The 20,945-nt window shown below is 30.8% G+C and overlaps 1 protein-coding gene across 2 annotated transcripts in view; it reads left to right on the forward strand.

Annotated features, from left to right (window-relative positions):
* LOC100167797 (NACHT domain- and WD repeat-containing protein 1) overlaps window positions 1-20,945 on the forward strand; it is a 296,809-nt gene that overhangs the window by 39,573 nt on the left and 236,291 nt on the right. The gene's annotated exons all lie outside the window — the stretch shown is intronic.

Genomic DNA, 20,945 nt, shown 5'->3' on the forward strand with positions numbered 1-20,945 from the left:
CAATAGCACTATATTATAAATTCAAGTTCACTTGAATAAATAACAACACTGTTGGATAAAAATGATTGAATAGTTCCAAATAATATACTAATATATATTATTATGCAATAAAGCTGCTTATACTTATCTATACCTCAAATAAAGCACTAAAAAAATGTATTATAAAAACTAAAAAAAAAACATTATTTTTACGTTTTAATTTGTTACATAATATCAAAGGCACAATAGAGAATATTGTTTAAAACTACGAGCTAATATATTTTTTTTAATAATTCATTTTCTTGCAATTGAGCTTTATAAAGAACCATATGATTTCATAAGAATAATAATTGTTGTGCTTATAATCTGCTATAAGCATGTATAATCTTATATAGGTACCAATTATGTTGCATTAAAATGTTTTCAAAATATTTTATGTTTATTTTTTATTAACCGCTATGCTACTTCACACAGGATAAATTTATTGCAACCTTAATTTTGAATTTATATTGCTTTTAAGTCATATATATAAAATTGTATGAAAGATAATTTTTTATGACTAGCTATCAAATATTATATCTACCAATACGAATAATATTTTGAAAAGCTCGTTCACTCAAAGTCTATAACTCATAATAATATAATGTATACCTCTTATCATATAGGTAATTATATATAATAATGTGTAAATACGATAGACAATTACTATTACATAATTTAGTGCCTACGCATTATTTTTATTTGATTATATCAATAAATATTATCACTAAAGAAATATGTCATTGTTTAAGGTTAGTAAGTCATCGTTAATCCAACGTTGATCCGTTGCAGAATTACCAACCAAAAAACCGTGAACGATCTATTTATGCTGAAATATTTTGTTATTTGAATTTGAATCATTGATCGTTTATTGTTTTTATGAAGAATATAGTTTGATTTCAAAAGTATAAATAATTAGAATTTTATTGATTTTGATTTGATCGAATATTTTTTTTTTAATTCACCCTTTTTTGGTTCATTTCTCATACTCATCTTAAATTTGAGAAAGTAAAAATGATTATATCATTCCTATGATTGATGTGACTACTTTAAAATTCATATTTTATCGTACGGAAAACCTTCAAGGTTTGTATGCTTTATACAGTGGGGTGTACAAATAAGATAAGTTTTATTTTATAAAATCTTTTACATTTTTTTTATATTCAAATATTCTTTTCTATGTTAATTATTTTAATCGTATGTTTATTATACTATTATGTTGGTTAAATATATTCATTCAAAAGAATTAAATAATTTGAAAATTAACATATTATTTTCGTAAAATTGTAAAACGCTGAAATGGAGGTATTCGATTAACCTGGGCCCTAGAATAAAGTAGGATAATAAAATTAGCATAATATAATACCGTTACGATTTCAAACTTTCAAATTAAATGTTATTATATGGTCAGTATTGATGGAGCTACTCCGTCAGAGTCTTATGGCTGGGTTTTTGGAGTATCCGAAAAGACAGCTACTTTGTTATAGGTCTTTGATGAGCTTTTATGAACTTTGCAAAAACTAATGTATTTGGACTTCGATGGTTGATTAGATCATGGAATTTCTAGATCTTTATGGAAAGTTGTTGTCGGTATATTATTACTAGAGAATGTAAACAATGTGGCCGAAGAAGATAGCTTGAATAGCCAATATGTTTCAAGCTGCATATACATAATTAATTTAACGGTCTAGCTGTACCCAAAATTTGAATGTCTATTAAACTCTATAAATATATTATGCGTTTGTAAATTTTGTTACGTAATAGTAGATAGTTTGGATCGAAGAAGATTAAATCTAGAATTAATCACTTTTATTTTCGTTTTAGAGGCGAGACACCCAGGTTAATCGCTTATTAAACCATTTATGTAGGGGACTAGGTTATTATATTGTAATATCAGTGAATATTCTTTAAAAAGTTTTGTTTTATACATTTTTTATATGCCAAATGGGTGGACCATAACTGAATTGAAACTTGTTGGTACTTTTTATTATTATGGTATACTCAACGAACAATTTTTACGAAAATGTTATGCGATTTATTTCGTTGCATTTGGCCGTGGTCGTATAAAGGTTATTTTACTTGCTTTCTATAGTGTAAATTATTCATAAACACCTAAAGATAAAATGATCTCAAATCTCCTTACGTAGTTTTTTTTGTCCATAATGTACAAATCGCTTCCAAACTCAAAAATATATCGCTTGACAAACAAATCCTCCAAATTTGGGAGTGGGGATGGGGCTAGTAACTCAACAGTGAGTGTTTTCCCAATAGACAGTATTCCGAACTTTTGTTGCTGATAGTTTTGAAGTAGGTATAACGCAATAATATTACACAACACGCAAAAGCCCTGTCGGACGGGTATTTATCGGAAGCTCTTTGAACGAGAAAAACGTTTTATTACCGTACACATAAGAAGTAATCAGGCGATCACGTGGATAATTTTTTTTGAAACTTAGATATATACTGTAGAAACTGTCCACATATGTAGTGTTCGAACGGCACGAGTTTTAATGTAAACTAATGGGAACATTTTAAATAACTTTATTTTATTTTTCTCACTCTTTAAATCGTATAATTTTATATTATGAACGCAAGTTAAAATATTTTAGAATTTAGACGTTTAGAGCCAACCGGCGATTGGTGCAACACATATTTTAATTATCTTATCGTTTAGTACCTAAGTAATATCACCGTACACCATATAATATAATTATGGTATACCTACCTAATTGTGTATATTATGATAATGTATTATATGTTACGAAATGAAGCTCGTTTATCGACGTCGAAGTCAGACCATCATGTTTGGGTAAGTTCATAACTGTCGTCGGTGTAAGACAGCGTGGTATCGCAGAGTGTGACGTGCCACAATGTCTTGGCTACATTATTTTAATACTCGGTGCAGGTGCAAGCAGTGTCGGCGCGTTTCTATTCTTTTTTATTTTAATAGTCCATACAGTCGTCACTTTTGTCGGAGATCGTAAAAACTTTGGGAATTTGGATCACGGGCGGTGGGTGGTGGCGCTTAATGAAATAACGCGAGAAAGAAAACTCTGGCCAGAGGAAAAACAATATGATAATAAATCGCACGCCCATGGGCAGAATGGCTGGTCGTCCCGGCCGCTACGGAAACAACTTAAAATCGTATATTCTTATGCTATGTATATAAGGGCAGCGCGGTCGTTAAATAATAAGCCGATAAATAAACGTTCAAGTTTATATTCACGCGTATTAAAAGCATACAATTATAATTATATGATGTTATATAATATACACGCGCAAGATGACGAAATCCTGTGATTTTTTAAACAGAAATTATTACTCACGTGGCCGTAAAATCGTTCAACCGAAGAAGATTAGACTCGGCGAACCGCATGAAACTCTGAGCGTCTCTGAGGGAGATGTTATAGTGTTTCTGAGGTTCAAAGTATACCGCTGTGTGTCTGTATTTTGTGTAGAAATATAAGGTCGAACGGTTCTCGTTGCAGCTCAGCGAGCTCGATATTATTGAGACAGTTCTGCAGTGAAATATAGGTCATCTCTGTCACTCAATCGTACGCATATTATTGTCGTTATGACGTGGTAAAATCTACTGTTTTACAAGTATTTATTGTGTGTTATTAAACTTCACTCGTTGAGACAATACGCAGTTGAAATTGGAGTGCCAATCGACGTTTATATAATATTATATCATAGACATAATCGAGGGTAAGAGAATACCAATACGAACCCACTGATATACTATAATCATCAGTGTTCTGTTGTTTGTTATTTTTATTACAGCTGATGTGATTAGTAAATTGCTATTAAATTATTATTAAAACATATTATTTTAAATGTATTATTATTATTGTTATTATTTGTGGTCATCGACGAATATATATGTTTTTACAAAATACTATCGGACAAAACATACATTCGTAAGTTACTTGAACTTTTATAAGACGATTAAAGACCATAGATTTGATTAAAAATAATTGATCGCATTTTAATGTGGAAACAAATTGAATAAGTTATAAGTAATTGGATTATTAAAAACTCAATTCTAATCACGGACAACAAACCAATAATAAATTAATTTAAACTAACAAACTGACCACTTTAAGACACTGAAAATGAAGAAATAGTATGCCATACGGCATACAGTATTACAGTATAACAGGAAACTAAGAAACCCTCTTAGAAAGAAATGCATTGGGCAGAAGACGGCCTTAAAAATAATAAAGCACTCGATAATGATGGTGTTGTAGACTTGTAGCAAAACTATAAAAGACTGAAAAGATATAACTAAAGAAAAAGAAAATCAACGGAAATGAATAGAGTTGTATGGAGAACAAAAAGGATCCCAGACAGATGGGAAACTGGTATAATTTGCCCTATATTTAAAAAAGGAAATTCGGCAGAAGCAGACAACTACAGAGGTATATCCATATTGGACGTAGGCCAATAAAGTATTAACAGCGATAATATTAAAAATAATAAATATATATGCCATTTTTAATATTAATTTAGGATTTGAAACGGGGTCATACATTAAGTGATAGTAATCTGTACGTTTTTACTTATTTAGTACTAAGAAAATGTTAAGATATCTGGTTAAAAACCAATACCAATATTTTATTATCATTTTTTAATGAATCGAAACAAAACGAAAACAGGAAACGAAGTTTTAATTTTTTAAGAACCGAAAAGAAACCAAAACCTAAATTTTTGTTTTTAAAAACCGAAAAGAAACCAAAACAGAAATTTTAGTTTTTCAAGGAACCAAACCGAAACAGGAACCGTAAAAATCATCAGTATTCCAGTCCCTGGTTCAAAATCACCTGATAGCTGGTTTACCTAGTTTCTACGGATTCACATACGTCGAACGATTCATCAATATCGAGGAAATGATAAACTAAAGCTTACACTCCAATATGTGCCAGGCTTTGATTTTGCAACTTGATAAACACTATGTAGTTGGCGTTACGTATTATAATATTATTGTACAATACTGGCAAGCTGTGTCGACTACGGATATTCAAACAACTTGCCACCCGCGTAATCTCAGTATCTGCGTCGCTAAATATCACACCACTCGCCGTACTACCCCGACAACCACTATAGGGTGACATGTGGTTAAAGAATAATTAGAGTATGTATGTGCCCAACTGCGTCTTCGGTCGCAACAACTGCTATTATAAGAGCAATGATTTATGACTAAAATGTTCTTTATTACGCTTCATATAAAGTAAAAATTAGCAAACCCGATTAATTTTAAACAAACGTTGAATTTTGAACACAAATTTTGAGTAGACACTCAAATAATATAATATCAAATAATAGGTAATTAAAATTATTTTCATTTTCGACATAATATTATATACACCTAATCCGTGTATAACCGAAACCGAATATTTTGATCGTTATCTTCGACATGTATCATTGACTATGGTTTGCGCGTACATCGTAGAATATAATTTGGAAATTTTCGTCGTTTTTTTTTTTTTTTTGGTGTACACAACTTATTGATTTGAATAATAATATGTAGGTAAACGTCAAACGATTTTCGACAGTCATTATTTACAATTCCATACTACATTTATTATTTACTTAAGGTACGGGCGCCATTGTATTGGGATATCATTTCACGCTGTTTTTGATTCACTATTATTATTAATTCGTCGTGCAACCGTGAGAGGTGTAACGATTTAAATCGCTCGTAGGTTAGGTGGGTGGGGGGTGTACAAACGGTGGGCGAGTAAATGTGACACAACTCTCACCCCCTATGCGCCACCGTCCACGGGTCACGATCCTCCACCGTTTCCGGAAATCCAGTCAGAATTATACACGTACATAATATAATAATATAAGAGTTACCCCGACGGGTGACGTATATCATAATATCACAACAATATCCAGGTATAATACCGTTGTCTCGCGGGGGTGTACGTGTGCATGTGTAGGGGCTGATTTTAATATTATTATTACACTTACTGGTGTGGTTCAAATCTTAGGCCGTGGGCTACGCCTCCGTGAAGGGTGGTGAAATCTGTTTGAAGGCGATGCGTGTTGATGTTGTTGTTATTGTTATTACTGTCGGTGTTGACGTATCGCGTGCTATACACATTTATAATATTATAATACATACGCGCGGTCGTATAAAGTTTAGCTTCGAGAAAACGATTATGAAGGATTTCGTATACAAATATAGGTATCTATATATTTTTGGGATTCATATTTTTGTTTTAACCCGTCGTTGGTGGGGTCTATTTTTCATACTTCAATGGTCGCATGGTGAGAATATTTTTCTCAATTCTTTTATACGGTTTAAATACCCAATTGCAGTTAGTGTCAGTTATGATCAATTTTACGATTACGATTTTTGAATATTTAACTCCTTGTAATTTACATAACAAAAAAATTGTTTGTTAAAAATTGAACAAATTATAGATAATTATAATAATAATATTATTATTATACTGGCAAGCTGTGTCGACTACGGATATTCAAACAACTTGCCACCCACGTAATCTCAGTATCTGCGTCGCTAAATATCACACCACTCGCCGTACTACCCCCGACAACCACTATAGGGTGACATGTGGTTAAAGAATAATTAGAGTATGTATGTGCCCAACTGCGTCTTCGGTCGCAATAACTGCTATTATAAGAGCAATGATTTATGACTAAAATGTTCTATTTTACGCTTCATATAAAGTAAAAATTAGCAAACCCGATTAATTTTAAACAAATGTTGAATATTGAACTCAAATTTTGAGCGTATTATCACAAATAATAGGTAATTAAAAATGTATATATACCGATAAATTTAAATTTATTTAAACCAAATATTTTGATATTCGTCATTATAATAATAATATTATTATTATAATTATTTCTTGCATTTAGAGAATTTATCGTACTATTATGTAATTATTACGGATCACGTAAAACGTATACGACCATATAAGACGACTAATTAAATGTCCGTTGAGGTACAATTATTTTTAAACAAAATGTTACTGATAAGGTATATTAAGGAAGCTTAATCCAATAAACCAATACAGTAAATAAAACATGGTTGAGAAAATATAATATCAAGACGACCGCGTCGGGTCGACTCACCTTCACTCGTTTATAATAAGAGTACGGTTATCGTTCGCAACCATCGATTACGCGCTTCATCTAAAGTCTTGAAAAACTACCAACACCAATAGAAATAATAAATTATATAATGATAAATTATAGCAATTAATTGAGATATTTGGTATGGCTGATGTAAATGTAAATGGTATTCAAATCGCTTTAATGATAAAAAAAATTTTTATATTAATAATGTAAAAATACATCGGTAGGTTAGGTACCCTCATGTTAGGTATACCATTTTACGCGTCAAAATAGTACAATATTATTATTGTCCCAAACGTTCTTATATAATAAAATTTACATTATTCTAATGCATTTTTTGTTTCTAATTTGTCAGTTCAAAAATATTTTTGTATATTAATCAAATTGTACGTTTCATTTCACCATTTTATACCAAATTATAAAGTAAGTAGGTAAATATTTGAAGCACAATTATGTTTCATGAAATAATATGGCTTATAATGTATGCATATACTTGCGTATTCTGTAACTGTTGGAAAACTTCCGTTTGTGAAAAATTAAAAACGCATTCATAAAATCAATAATATTATGTTTTTAAATATTTAATAATTGTAGCAGGTACCTATAATACTAGTAGCTATATACGGAATTAAATTTTTTAAACATAGGAAAAGGTTTTTTAACATTTCAATTTTATGTTATAAAGTCTCATAAAAAATGTAATATGCCAGAGAGAAAAAAATAACTTTTCAAGTAGAATATTTGCGTTTGGGAATAGTTAGTATATAAATGCAAATAAATAAAACTGAAATAAGACCATACATATGAATTGCACCAGAAAAATAATATGTGTTTTTATTTGTACGAACATATAGTTATACCTAAATCATTTATTATATGTATGTTTATTTTGTATATTATATTATAATACTATGCATATTATAATACAATATAAGGAATAGGTAGGGCGGATAAGGCAAAAATAAAATGTTCTGGAAAAGTACATAGTTTATTATTAATAATATTAAATGATGAAGAAATTAAATTTTTTTTATTTTTATTACTAACAACCGACTGCAAAACATTGGCCACCAAACACGTGTGGTGTTGTAATAAATATTATGTTCTTATAGTCCTCCAAAAGCGAAATTTGAAAATTATGTAAATGCCGTGGCCTATATTGCTTTTGTTTTGATAGTTTCCGCGGAATACTTAAATGCCCGCAAACAACAATGCCAGTGACCTGTGTAACCTGAATTTTCATTGTTCGTGTTTCGTGTCGAGTTCGTAAGATTTTAATTGACAATTTTATTTCACAATTTCACGAGCAATGGAAACAAAGCGATTTGAATTTTTCATCACTAAAAATTACCTTCCAACGTGTTTATTTCTACTCAAATGATCTTCAAAATCAAATCATGTTTGTTTGAATTTTGAAATTGCAAAAATACACATGAATAAATATGTTTCTTTTATTATAATATTATATAAGAAAAGCAAAAATGCAATTTCTTTTATATTTATATATAATTACACTTATATTTGGTACTACCTATATTTTACATTGTTAGTGTGCATATTAATATGTATTTCATTTTAAGATTAATGATGTATGATTTTTATATAGATTTCTAATCTAAAATGCCTTTTGAATTTATTTATTTTTTCATAATAATCAGTTTCAAAAGTTTATATTTCTTATTATTTTTGTTTTTGTTTAAAGTTTAAGTTAAATTTTAAGTAAAGAAAATTAAGTACATTATTATTCTTAACTAAAAATAAATACACTAAACCAGTCATATAAATAATCAAAACAAATCCCTTTTTTATATGTAAAAAAGTGAATTCTATGCTTCATGGAGTTATTTTTATTTTTCTAAATTTTTTTTTCAACACTTTTCCCGTGTAAATTATTGAATGAAACATAGCTTTTTCAGTGTCGTATACACGTAAATAACATTATGGTAATCCTTTATTTTTTATCCTTACAATGGTCATGTAATACATTTTAAATCCTTTTAAATATTATTTCGTCATTTTTATTATGTTCAACGTCGTATTCAATTTACTGCCACATAGGTACCATCAAAATACAAATACGATTTGCAGCATTTTTTTTTATCTTCAGTTGTTATGGCGTAGTACGAAAAAATGATGTGCGATTATAATGTATAGAATTGAACTTTCAGAAGAGTAATATCGATTGTTTTGGTGACGGACGCGGTGAAGATCTCGGGAGCATTACATTTGAGGGAAGTTGTTTAAGTTATACATACTTTGAACTTTGTAGTGTTAAAAACATAAAAATAAAGTTTATTTATTACTTCTGGAGTATATAAAAAATGACGGCTTGGCGTAACGAGCCTACTACCCGTCCATAGCACTCACTTCATCGAATTCACTTTTCTACGTTTCGACATTTTAAAACAGGTCACCACCATACCAAAAATGTTACAATTAAGCAATAACAGACTCGTCACTATAAATCTGCAAAGGTACTTCTTCACAACGAGTATTTTAGATTTGCGATGGCTTCAACAATCGACAAACCGACGTGTTTCAAATTAATAAAGATGATACATCATCGATCTGCACAGAATAACATTTCAACCATTTGTTCGTTTATATAAAAAAAAAAGATTATTAACACAAATAAATTGTCACCAAAGTATTCACCTTTTCACGATTAAATGTCTTCGACAAAAGTAATTATTTTCCGTACTCTACTTTTTTCCCTTACTCTTTGTCGGCGTCAGTATCTCGTCTTAATTACGAATCTGACAGATACATATATTCGTGATTTCATCGAGTGGTTTGGATAAAATGATTAATACCGAATTAACCACTTGATCCGAGCCACTCGTTTCGATAAAGCTGTCAAAAGGATCGAGACATACTACCAGTTTGAATTTGAGAAACTTTCTAATATTATACTAATACACTTGATGTGAATTAAATGTATCTTCTGACACTTAATGAGATTCTAACTAAACCTTAAACGTGCAGCTTCGGAATTGCAGAAATAAATAGCGGATAAATATATAATTTCATATTATCATAATGCAATATAATTCTAGTCATCTTATTGACATTCGATGATTCAATATCACCGACGAGTTTTATCATTTTATATTGGATTTAATTTTAAATTCTGATTTCCGTAATATTCAAGTATTCGGATTTTTATATTACTTAAGGTTAATAATATTATATAATATAAGAACTACATGGAGAAATTGACATGCTCTATATTAATAGAGATATTTGCATACAAATTTTAATCACGCGTATAATATACGATGTCGTAGTGATGTTTTTCGTCGATATGATCCATAGTGATCTCGATTTGTGTGAATAGCAAAAAAGGCTCGGGTCGTATCTTTTCACGGACAGCGCAATTTATCATAGTGCCCGCCACTAGACGGGGAAGTCGGACGCGTACGCCTAATATTAATAGTAATACTAAAATAATATTGTATACAATAACAACATTACTGTTTATTTAACTTTCCAATAATCGACAAACCGACGCGTTTTAATGTCATGTTTTTCGTCGTTACGACCTACGGTTAGGATTTGTGTGTATAGTATAAAAGGCTCTGGTCGTATCTCTTCACGGACAGCACAATTTATAATAGTATAGGTACCTGCCGATAGATGGGGAAGACGGACGCGTACGTCTAATAATTATAACAGTAACAATAATAATATAATATTGTACAGTATCACAATATTATTATTCGCCGGATACAACGGCTACAGACTACTGTGCACGATGACGATGACGACATCGACGACACTGATGGATTGTTGGCCGCGAACGAATAGCCAACGATTACGATAATAAATCTGAGCGTGTCCACATATAATATATGTGTATCATGTATGTATGTAATATGTATGGGGCCGCCGAATGAACGAACAACGAGCTTACGAGTGTGTATGTGTGTGTTTTGTTTGTAGTGGAAGAAACGGAAGAACCGGGTGGGGGTAATCGAGATTTCGGTAGCGAAAAACCTGTCGTTCGGTAATGTTCGAGTTAATCATTCAGCGCAATATGTCTCTGGTGGTTTTTTTTCTTTTTTTTTCTATTATTATTCCGATTGTCACACCCCTATGCGTCTCTCACTATCTCTCTCACACGCACACACACACACACACACACACCCTCTGTCTATCTCTCGCCGACGATATCAGCTGTCTCTATCCCTCGTTCAGATTGTCCGCTTTCGGCCGGCCATCTGTATTGTTAACCGAACAACCGCCGCAACCGATTTATTATTTTTATTTCGTTATTATTCACAGTTTTTTTTCCGCAGTTCGTGTTTTTCCGTGCGACCGTACACTCTACGCAGTTAAACTTCTTCTAACCACGCATAAGAGTTCTGAGTTACACATTATATCCAGTGTCGGTGATTTTGTACCCGACGAAGATCATTTAGTCTGAGATCCCTCAGAACGGGTCCCACTCCAATCCGAAACGTCTATAAGAAAGACTAGGAATTTTAGCCCGCTGCTGTTGTGAAATTATTGGGTATAACTATTTATTGTTATATGTATATAAAAAGCCTTAACAATGTATATATGTATTTCTTCTTTTTCTTTTGTATTCAATCCTGAGATTGGTTTATAGCAATTATCCATTCTTTCCTATCGCTTGCCTTCCTCTAAGACTTTTCGTAAAAATTACATCCTCCGTACTTTGTTATTTGTTGCATATATTTCATTCATGGTCTTCCCCTAGCATTTTCACCTTCTATGGAGCTTTCTATAATTACATACATGAAAAATACACTAAGTCCATGTAAACTCTGCAAAGGTCACTAAGTCCAACTTAGTTATTTATATTTTAACTAAATAAGAATTATAAATTTCCCAGTGTCATATTATTTAGAACCATTCATAAATAACTATTTTGCTTAAAAGAAAATCAATTGAAACAAGTAAAAATACAATTTGGTTACATTTGGAATACACTTAACGTTAGAAAAATGTCCAAAGCTGATTCTCAAAAATCATGTTTTTGGACTTGGTGTGATTTGCATGATCAGGGACTAGAATGAAATCATTTTTTTATGAAAAAAAACATTTAAAGACTATTATTAATATTCACTGTATACCTTTTTATTTTATTTTAATTCTGAGTAGAGCGAGGAATGTTTTTTTCTCATAAAGATAATATATTGTGTGATTGTTTGTATTATTTTTGTTGGTTTAAATGGTTTACGTAGTTATCTATCTAGTATCGATGGATTGGAAATCGTATTGTATCAGTACTATACGATATCCATAAATATTATTGTATCTACTGTAAACAATTTAAATTTAAAAAATAAAATTCAATTTGTTATAAATAATATTATGTATATTCATCGATGTTTTAAAATATTTGTATGAAAATCCTCAAATCCTAGTAATATCCCACATAATGTCGTATTTACCAAATTATTTAATTATTATTGTATTGTATTGTTTACTATTGAAATACAAACTGAGGAATTTGTATGGTTCAATAATTTTAGAATTCAAGAAGAGCGATGAATGTATTAGTTTTTCAACATCGAGTGTGCAATTGTCTTTTGGTAGTAAATTTGATATTATTGGTAATTTCTGGGACAAAAATATCCTATGAAAGTTATGTTTCAAAATAATTAGGAAAAACTAAAAAACATTAACGAACAAATGTAATTAAAAAATCAATATTTTAGGATACTTGAAATTTTCACCAAAATATATTATTATTAACATTTTCGAGATAATATGATATAATTTTAAAACTTGTTTGGCTCATTTAATATATTTATAGACTCATTATGAAATATTCAAAACATGTTTTACATATGATTTAATAGAATATTCCATATAGGTAAGTCGTTTTTACGAGAATTAAACCACACGATCGTTTCAAGTTCATAATATGACAAAATTCGAATTGTCGTGTTATTATGAATTCTCCGTAATGAAAGGATTTTTGTTATTTCGTTGTAATTCAATAAATATTATTCGTAGAATCTTGAAACATTCCATTATACTACTGACATCATAATTTTCCATTCATAATGAAATTTCAAAATACTTAGACTTGTTTTAAGCCATTACATCAGAATGCGGTACGTTGGTATTTAGTTATAAGGTATAAATTAGTATTAATGTGATATAAATATACAATATTCTTTATACTATCTAGATACAGCAGATAATATTATATTCATTGTGTTTGGAAAACAATATTCTTAGAAATAGAGACTGACGCATCACACACATATTTTCAGCTGAGACCCGTTTTTCGTATGCTCTGATTAATAATTATCATTGGATTGATATTAAACATATATTATACATAGTTGCAGTGATAAACTCAATGACGATGTATACTGGAGGTATACTACACAGTAGAGTGACTTTCCCGGTTTTATTTTATTTCTTCATGAACAATTTCAAAACAAAAAAATTTCTTACGTTAAATCTACCAACATTTTTAATGCCTCGATCAGTTGGTATATTATGTATATTATAAAAAGTAATGACTAATGACAGTGTGACACATGTACAACTCGAAGCGTATCTGAGAGTAAATTATCCCACTGAAGTAGGTGCTGAACAAGAAAACCGAGGTGAACGTTGTCAAAACAATATTGTACGTTTTTGGATGATTTTTATTCAAACTATGGTTTGTGGGAGTAGACAATAATTATTGTTATTCTCTATCATTACGTCTTTATATTTCAAGCATATAAATAAGTGTTACACTTATAAACAAATATCTGGGACATGATGTAATCAAATATTTTGTTTTTGTCTACATGACCTCTATGTTTCACAGTCAAAAGCAACTTTAAAACGAGTAATCGAACCTAGATGTTCAAAACATTACCGAGTTTTTGGACGAAAGACAAAAATACCGCTAAATGGTTAATGGCATTGCCTTGTTTGTTCAGTTCACCAATATCACCTTCTGAAATTGAGGCATTAACAGACGACGTACAAGGTTCATTTTGGGACAAAAGCCAAAATTAGAAAGTTAACGGTTTTTTTTTTTTACGTTCATATCTGTTGAGTGACTATATTGAAAAATTAAAAACGATAGAGCCGTTTAAACGTAATGAATAATGATATTATTGTAAATACGTTCATAAATACCAACAAATTAATGTTTCTGATTTAACCTTTTTTTTGTAACACGGCGCATTGCATATGCAATTTAAATACAAAACACACGGTTTATGATTATTACGAATAGTAATATTAAAATGTAATGCGAGTTAAGATTTAATACTCAGTGTTAAATATTACACGCCATTTATTTCGTTTTTGTAGGGCTTAGTTTATATTTAAAACCTAAAATATGAAACAACACGTAATTTTGTAAATATTTAGTAATGCACTGATCATAATAAATTTGTCTATAGTATATTATTTAATATTTATATTCACGTTCACGAAAGACACTGTGACAATAATATTTGTTTATTCTATCTTACCCGTATCGAGGGTGGAAAATTTAAAAATTCCCATTGTGTGATTTTATCAGAAGAATATTATTTTTTTTTTTTGTCTGGGCTCAAACGCGTATAATATAAAATACGAAATAATAATAGTAATGATATTATGGCGTATTCTTCTGAGTTGTTTTTGACACACCCACCGTCACAATTGTCGTTGACCGTTCGATATAATAACAATATACCAACACAATATTATATCTGTCATTGTTAAATGAAAAAAAAAAATCGATACATCCGATAGAAGACATTCTCGTAGAACATAACACTAGACCGAATTATTATCTGGCCCATAACAAATCAGAGCGTTTTATTTAATATGTTACTTTACCTTCCTCACTCCTCACCCGGCAGTAAAATGTCGATGAATGATTCGGCACCGAAGACGGAAATTAATAAGTACGATTCTGTCAATACGTTATCTGAATTCGTATGCGTTTCGATCAACTTAGCATCATATTTTTAAAGTAACATTTTATAATATATTATTATATATTACTATAGGAAAAATATTTTCTAATTCAAAAGGTAATATTCATTATTAATAATACGCATTTCATAATAACATATTTTACACTCTTCAATCAAAAACAAATACGTTTTTAATATTATAATATTCACAGAAATCATATATTTTTCTTTTAAAAAATATTTGAATTAAAGAAAATAATTTTTTTTTAAAAGAGAGAAAAATGCCAAAAAAATATGCTCTGTACACTGTAAACTGTGTGATTATTTAAACAGTCAACACTGATTATCTTGAAAAGAATAAACATTTTCGAATTTATTTTTTTGCATCATTTGAAGTCATTACAACACAGCATTTTTAAAAATAAAATAAAATATTTTTAGTCTTATCAATTCAAATTTTTAATATTTTGTATGATAACATGAATTTGATTGTTCATTTAAAATTCCGAATCAGAATATTTTATGTGTACTTTGATTTATAAAAATAAAATTTTTAACGAGTTGTTATTATTTATAAGTAAGTATTTGAGTTTTGACGAGCGGAGTTATAGCAGACCAATATTTTGCAGGGTTACGATCAACTAAACTTTAAAATTTAAATATTCAATTTATCGCTAATTAAGCACTCATTCTAAATTAGATTTTTATCAATAGAATTTCAAAATGATATGAGAAATATTCTCCCTTGGAATATGAAAAAATGTATATTTCTATTAAAAAAACTAAAAACCTAGATATATCAGCATAAAAACATATTTTTTTCAAAAATATTATTTTATAGTTATTATATTAATTTAGTTTTCTAAGCTACAAGTGTTGCACTGGTGAGACACAAATTAGATGTCAAATTTACGGTGGCATAACGCAAACAGTTTTTTTTTAAATATATTATTATTGTCATTGCCTTCGACTCATGGAACCACAGTATGACCAAAGCGATTAAATAAAAAATGAAAAACGTAAAAATATACGACTACGTCGGACCTCTGGAAGAATTAATTTTATCTTTCATTCCACGGTGTTCGTGACCTGTGTCGTGGCGTATGAATATAACTTCATAACAATATTTCCGGGCCTTAGATAATTCAGGAAAATTGCGTTTTTTATGGACAGTCATATAACATATTATACTACAGTGCTCACAGGTCAACCGAATTATTAGGTACCGTAAATAAATGCACACGATTGCCAGCAGGTGACATACGCAGAACTACAGGAAATCAACTCGACTTGTATCGTCCCGTTTCCGTACAACGACAATGATGATGTGCATATTGGAATAATATTTTGTGAACAAGATTCTACGGATGAAATATTGCGTTTCGGCCTTTTCGTCCTCGAGTCGATGACCCCGTAAATATTATTAGGTACGTCATGTGCAAGGGAGACCCGCGGCAGACTTATTATACCCACAGCTATTCAGACGGAAATGAACATTTCGGAGTTTTCCGAAATTCCATTCACCACGCGTATTTCTGGGCCTCAAATATATTTTTATTTTATCCCCCCCCCCCCTCTTCCCACATACATACACCAATTTAGCAAAACGAGAAGAGTCAGATGCCGTAAAATCGTATTATTCGGGTCATTATAGTGAAAACTCGGATACCTACGCATACTATCATCGTAATACTTAAATACAAATACGTGAGCTTATAAAATGCATAGTGTAGGTAGAGGACGTAGTGAAATCGTAATTGTATAATGTGCCTATATTGCCGAGTATAAGCTTTAGTGCACATATAATACGATTCGATGGACAGCACAATCGAAACATTTTGAATTACCTTAGAGGCTACTTATACTATTATGACGTGGCCGAGAAACGCAGCGTAATAGCATTATAGCATTGTACGTACCCGGCCGGTATTAAACCTATACCGACCAGCAGCTTTTTAAAGTCGGGATAAAAACAATTAATGTCTAACACACGATTTCGTCCCGCTGAACTATACAGAGAACGTCAAGTGTGTATCATGTTTTCTAACCATAACGGGATAAAACGTTTCGTTGATAATAACTTTTATGCGATCCATGCATTAAGACAAGACATGACAGTAAATTTCGAGATAGAAAAAAAAACAGCGATGTGGCTCAGCTGCAATATCTGCTTAATTTTATTTCTCTTGCTCTTCTCCCAATGACTCCCGGAGTTCGAGCTACAACACAATTTTATTATATTACGCTATTATTTTATGCTCTTCTCGTAATTCATATTTTTATCTTTAATAAAAGAGAAAAAAAAATGAAAAAGAATAAATATTATCCAGGTCGGCCGTTTTACCGTTGATGTTTATTATTATTATTATATTCGTATATAAAATAAAATAATAATATTATATAATATTATCTCAATTGGCCTAGAATGGTTGAAGGGCCGTATATGTAAACAAACGATTAATGTAATTAACTAACGAATGCACTGTCAGTAAAAGTTTCCAGCATTGATTATGTAAACATAACCAGCTGCATATTATTATAATATTGTCGGCCATAACTTATGAACAAAACATCAAAATATGCGTACAGATTACACGTCGCGATGATAATATTAAATCACAAATTACAACTCGACTGTCGAGTGACGAGTTCCGAGGCGATAAAAGTTGTCATAATTACTGCTCGTATATTTAACATAATATTTCTCAAACATTGTGCTCAACTTCCCGCGTTGGTATCAACCATATATAAACCAGCATATTCTATCCGACCCGACACCGTAGCTGTTGCGTATATCGTATAATATTCCATTAGCGGGAAACTGAACCCTGAGGGAGTTCCGCCAATGTGCGGGGATGAGAGTAATGATAGCAATGATAAGTAGACGGATACAGGCCAGAGTCTAATAATAATATGACGTAACAGTACCTATGTTATATCGTACACAACGAGTGTACATTGCACAATAAGACGTTAATATTTTTTTTTAGTTATATACTGTTGATTAAATATAATATTATGTAAAATAATACATAATTATTAATATAGGTACTAATATCTTTATATTTTATATTATAATAACTGTTAAAAATATACCAGAATATAATATAACAGAATACAAATTCAAAAATTTGTTTTAAAAAAAAAAAAATCTAGATTTACTGTTCAACTTGATTAATAACTGTTGGGGGAGCTCTGTGAATAAATTACGTTAAAACTTGGTTTTTTTATATAATCCAGTACTTACATTTCTTTTATAGTAATTTTAACTATAGTTGATTGAAAAATAAAATATCACTTGTAGGTATTAAAAATAAAAACAAATTTCTCATAGAAATAAATACAAAATACTTTAACCAAATATCACCAGGATTATCCTCACCATTTCTAACTGAACATTGGATACCACCTTGATGTTAAATCCAGGTAACAACATAAAAATGTGAATTTTTAAAAAACAAATCAATCTGTTAAGAAAAATGTTTAGTTAAAAGCATAAGTAATTTCTATAATATATTAACCTAAGTATTTAATATCAATAATAATAAAAATAAAAAATCCAAAAAAAAATTTTTCAAGATTATACGCTTGAAGATGTATTTTTAATGGGCGGCAAAATTTAATTTATGAAACGTACCTTAATATGAATTAATTCAATTATATTTCATAAATTAATTAACAAATAGAAAAGCGTAAAGTAATCGATAATGATAAGTGACATAATTTAATTATAATTATTACGTTAAGACTTTTTAGTTTTTATTTCATCTTCTATATTTTCCTTAATATCTCAAACCATTGATATTAACACAGTAAGTTGTATCATAATAAAGCACAAACACGAAAAGTATGCACCTATATAATATTATAATTACATAATTGAAAATAAAGGTTTTTAATCTTTTGCTTAAAACGTTTCACTACTTTTTCTATAGGTTCTACATACTTCGTATAGGTAATTTTAGGTATCACCTATTTGGTCAACGCGGATTATCTGGACTTCGGACATCTTTGGACTTGAGGACAGTCGATATTTATTTTATTCTCGTTTTGTTTTGCAGTGAACTTTTCGATGCACTGTTTTACATTTCAGCGTAACAACGATATTATCACATTAATATAAGTGCACTTGCGATAATATATCTGCTCACACCGTTCGTTCTCGATGTTGTATAAAAATAAATACAAATTATGGTCAAGAAATGTGTTGTAGGCGTACCTGCAGATGGCGACATCTGTGAACTGTAAGCACACTATAATCGCCTAGGTGTCATAGTCTGACCTACCAAGAAATATTGTAGGTCACGAAGAGTATAATAGTTTTATCATCTCATATAATAACATCGGCACAATTAGAGTCGAAATTTAGCGAGTGCTAAAATGATGTAATTAGCAAATATATGCTAAGACAATAAACATGACGTTATGTATTATATTTCTATAAAATGTAGTTTTTACTATAATACTCCCAAAGTTTTTATTATAAATTATACAGTACCATTATTATATACTGTAATAAAGTATAACAATATATCTAACCCCTCTGTTATTTTAAATTTCACTCTTTGTGACCTTTAAGCCGGCTGCGATCAACGCAAAATATAACCAATTAAACGCATTTGTAAAAGTAATCAAACCGAGGTCCTGTTCTTCGCCTGCTCACTACATTCTTATTTCGTTGGCATTTAATTCCTTCAGGTGTCGCAGGACGGGATACCCAATAGCGCCTGATATTTATGCGTCGCAGCCGAATTTAATCAACCGACAACTTGCACGGCATTTAGTGTTCGTTTTTATAGCGTTTTCAGTAAACCGTTAAGCGCATCGCGGTGATATTATTTTCAACGCGGAATATTGTCGACGACACGACCAGGATATAGAAAAAACGCGAGATTTCCGGTGGAAATTTACTTTCGAGTTCTCCGAAGCGACACGCGATAAAACCACGCGCGCATACCGGGCGATTTCGATCCATAGCGATGTTGAGGATTTTGTCGGGGTGGGGGGGGGGAGGGACAGAAGACAATATCGGGCTTAAGATATTAAATCCATCTCGGCGACAACATTATCATTTAAACCGCTGTGTTATTATCGTCGTATTTTCGGCCTACGTAAAATAATAAACCGAGACGATATTTTCGGCGTGTGTAGCATATTATTATATACAACAAGCTTTTGCGGGTTTAATAGGCACATGCCCGTCCACCGTATACGTATGCCTTTATTATTTATGTGTGTGTAAGTGTGTGTGTGTGTGTGTGTGTGTGTGCGCGCGAGACCGGGTCTGGGTTTACTACGTCGGCTGTAAAGTCCAGACACGCTGTTTTTATTTTTACGACTATCATCCTATAGTGTATAACTAACTCCACGGTAAACTGGTGTGCACTTTGCCGTTGTTTGGATCAACAAGCGCAAATCGTGGACCGTGGCATATGAATAAAATAGGACGTCCGCTGCAGAGGTGTTTTTACTATCGCGATCGTTAAGTATATTGTATACAGGGTGTTTAACCAAGCGTCATCAACCTCATTTTTCCCTTCAATATTATATATATTCAACTTCATTTAGCCCGGTGAGCCGCCAATGGGTGTTTTCCCCTCTCCTGTCCCAATTATTCTTGTATTTATTTGATCTGATTTGCTTATTGTATCACATAAATACATGTTGTAAATACAATTTATTTTATAATAATAATAATAAACTTTATTAATAAAACCGATAGTTTGTAATTAATTAGGTAATTATTACAATATTATGGGCATCTATGCGTATAGTATACTTTGTGACTTGGACACATATGAAAAAAATATTCACCCGAAGGGGACACTTTATAAGACGATTTGGTTATAAATGTCGGTTAGCAGAGATTAATGTAAAACTTATGTCCTCACACAGTCACATCATTTGCTCTTCGGTTTGCTAGGA

Source organism: Acyrthosiphon pisum, chromosome A1, assembly GCF_005508785.2.
Source record: "Acyrthosiphon pisum isolate AL4f chromosome A1, pea_aphid_22Mar2018_4r6ur, whole genome shotgun sequence".
In the NCBI taxonomy this organism is placed as follows: Eukaryota; Metazoa; Arthropoda; class Insecta; order Hemiptera; family Aphididae; genus Acyrthosiphon; species Acyrthosiphon pisum.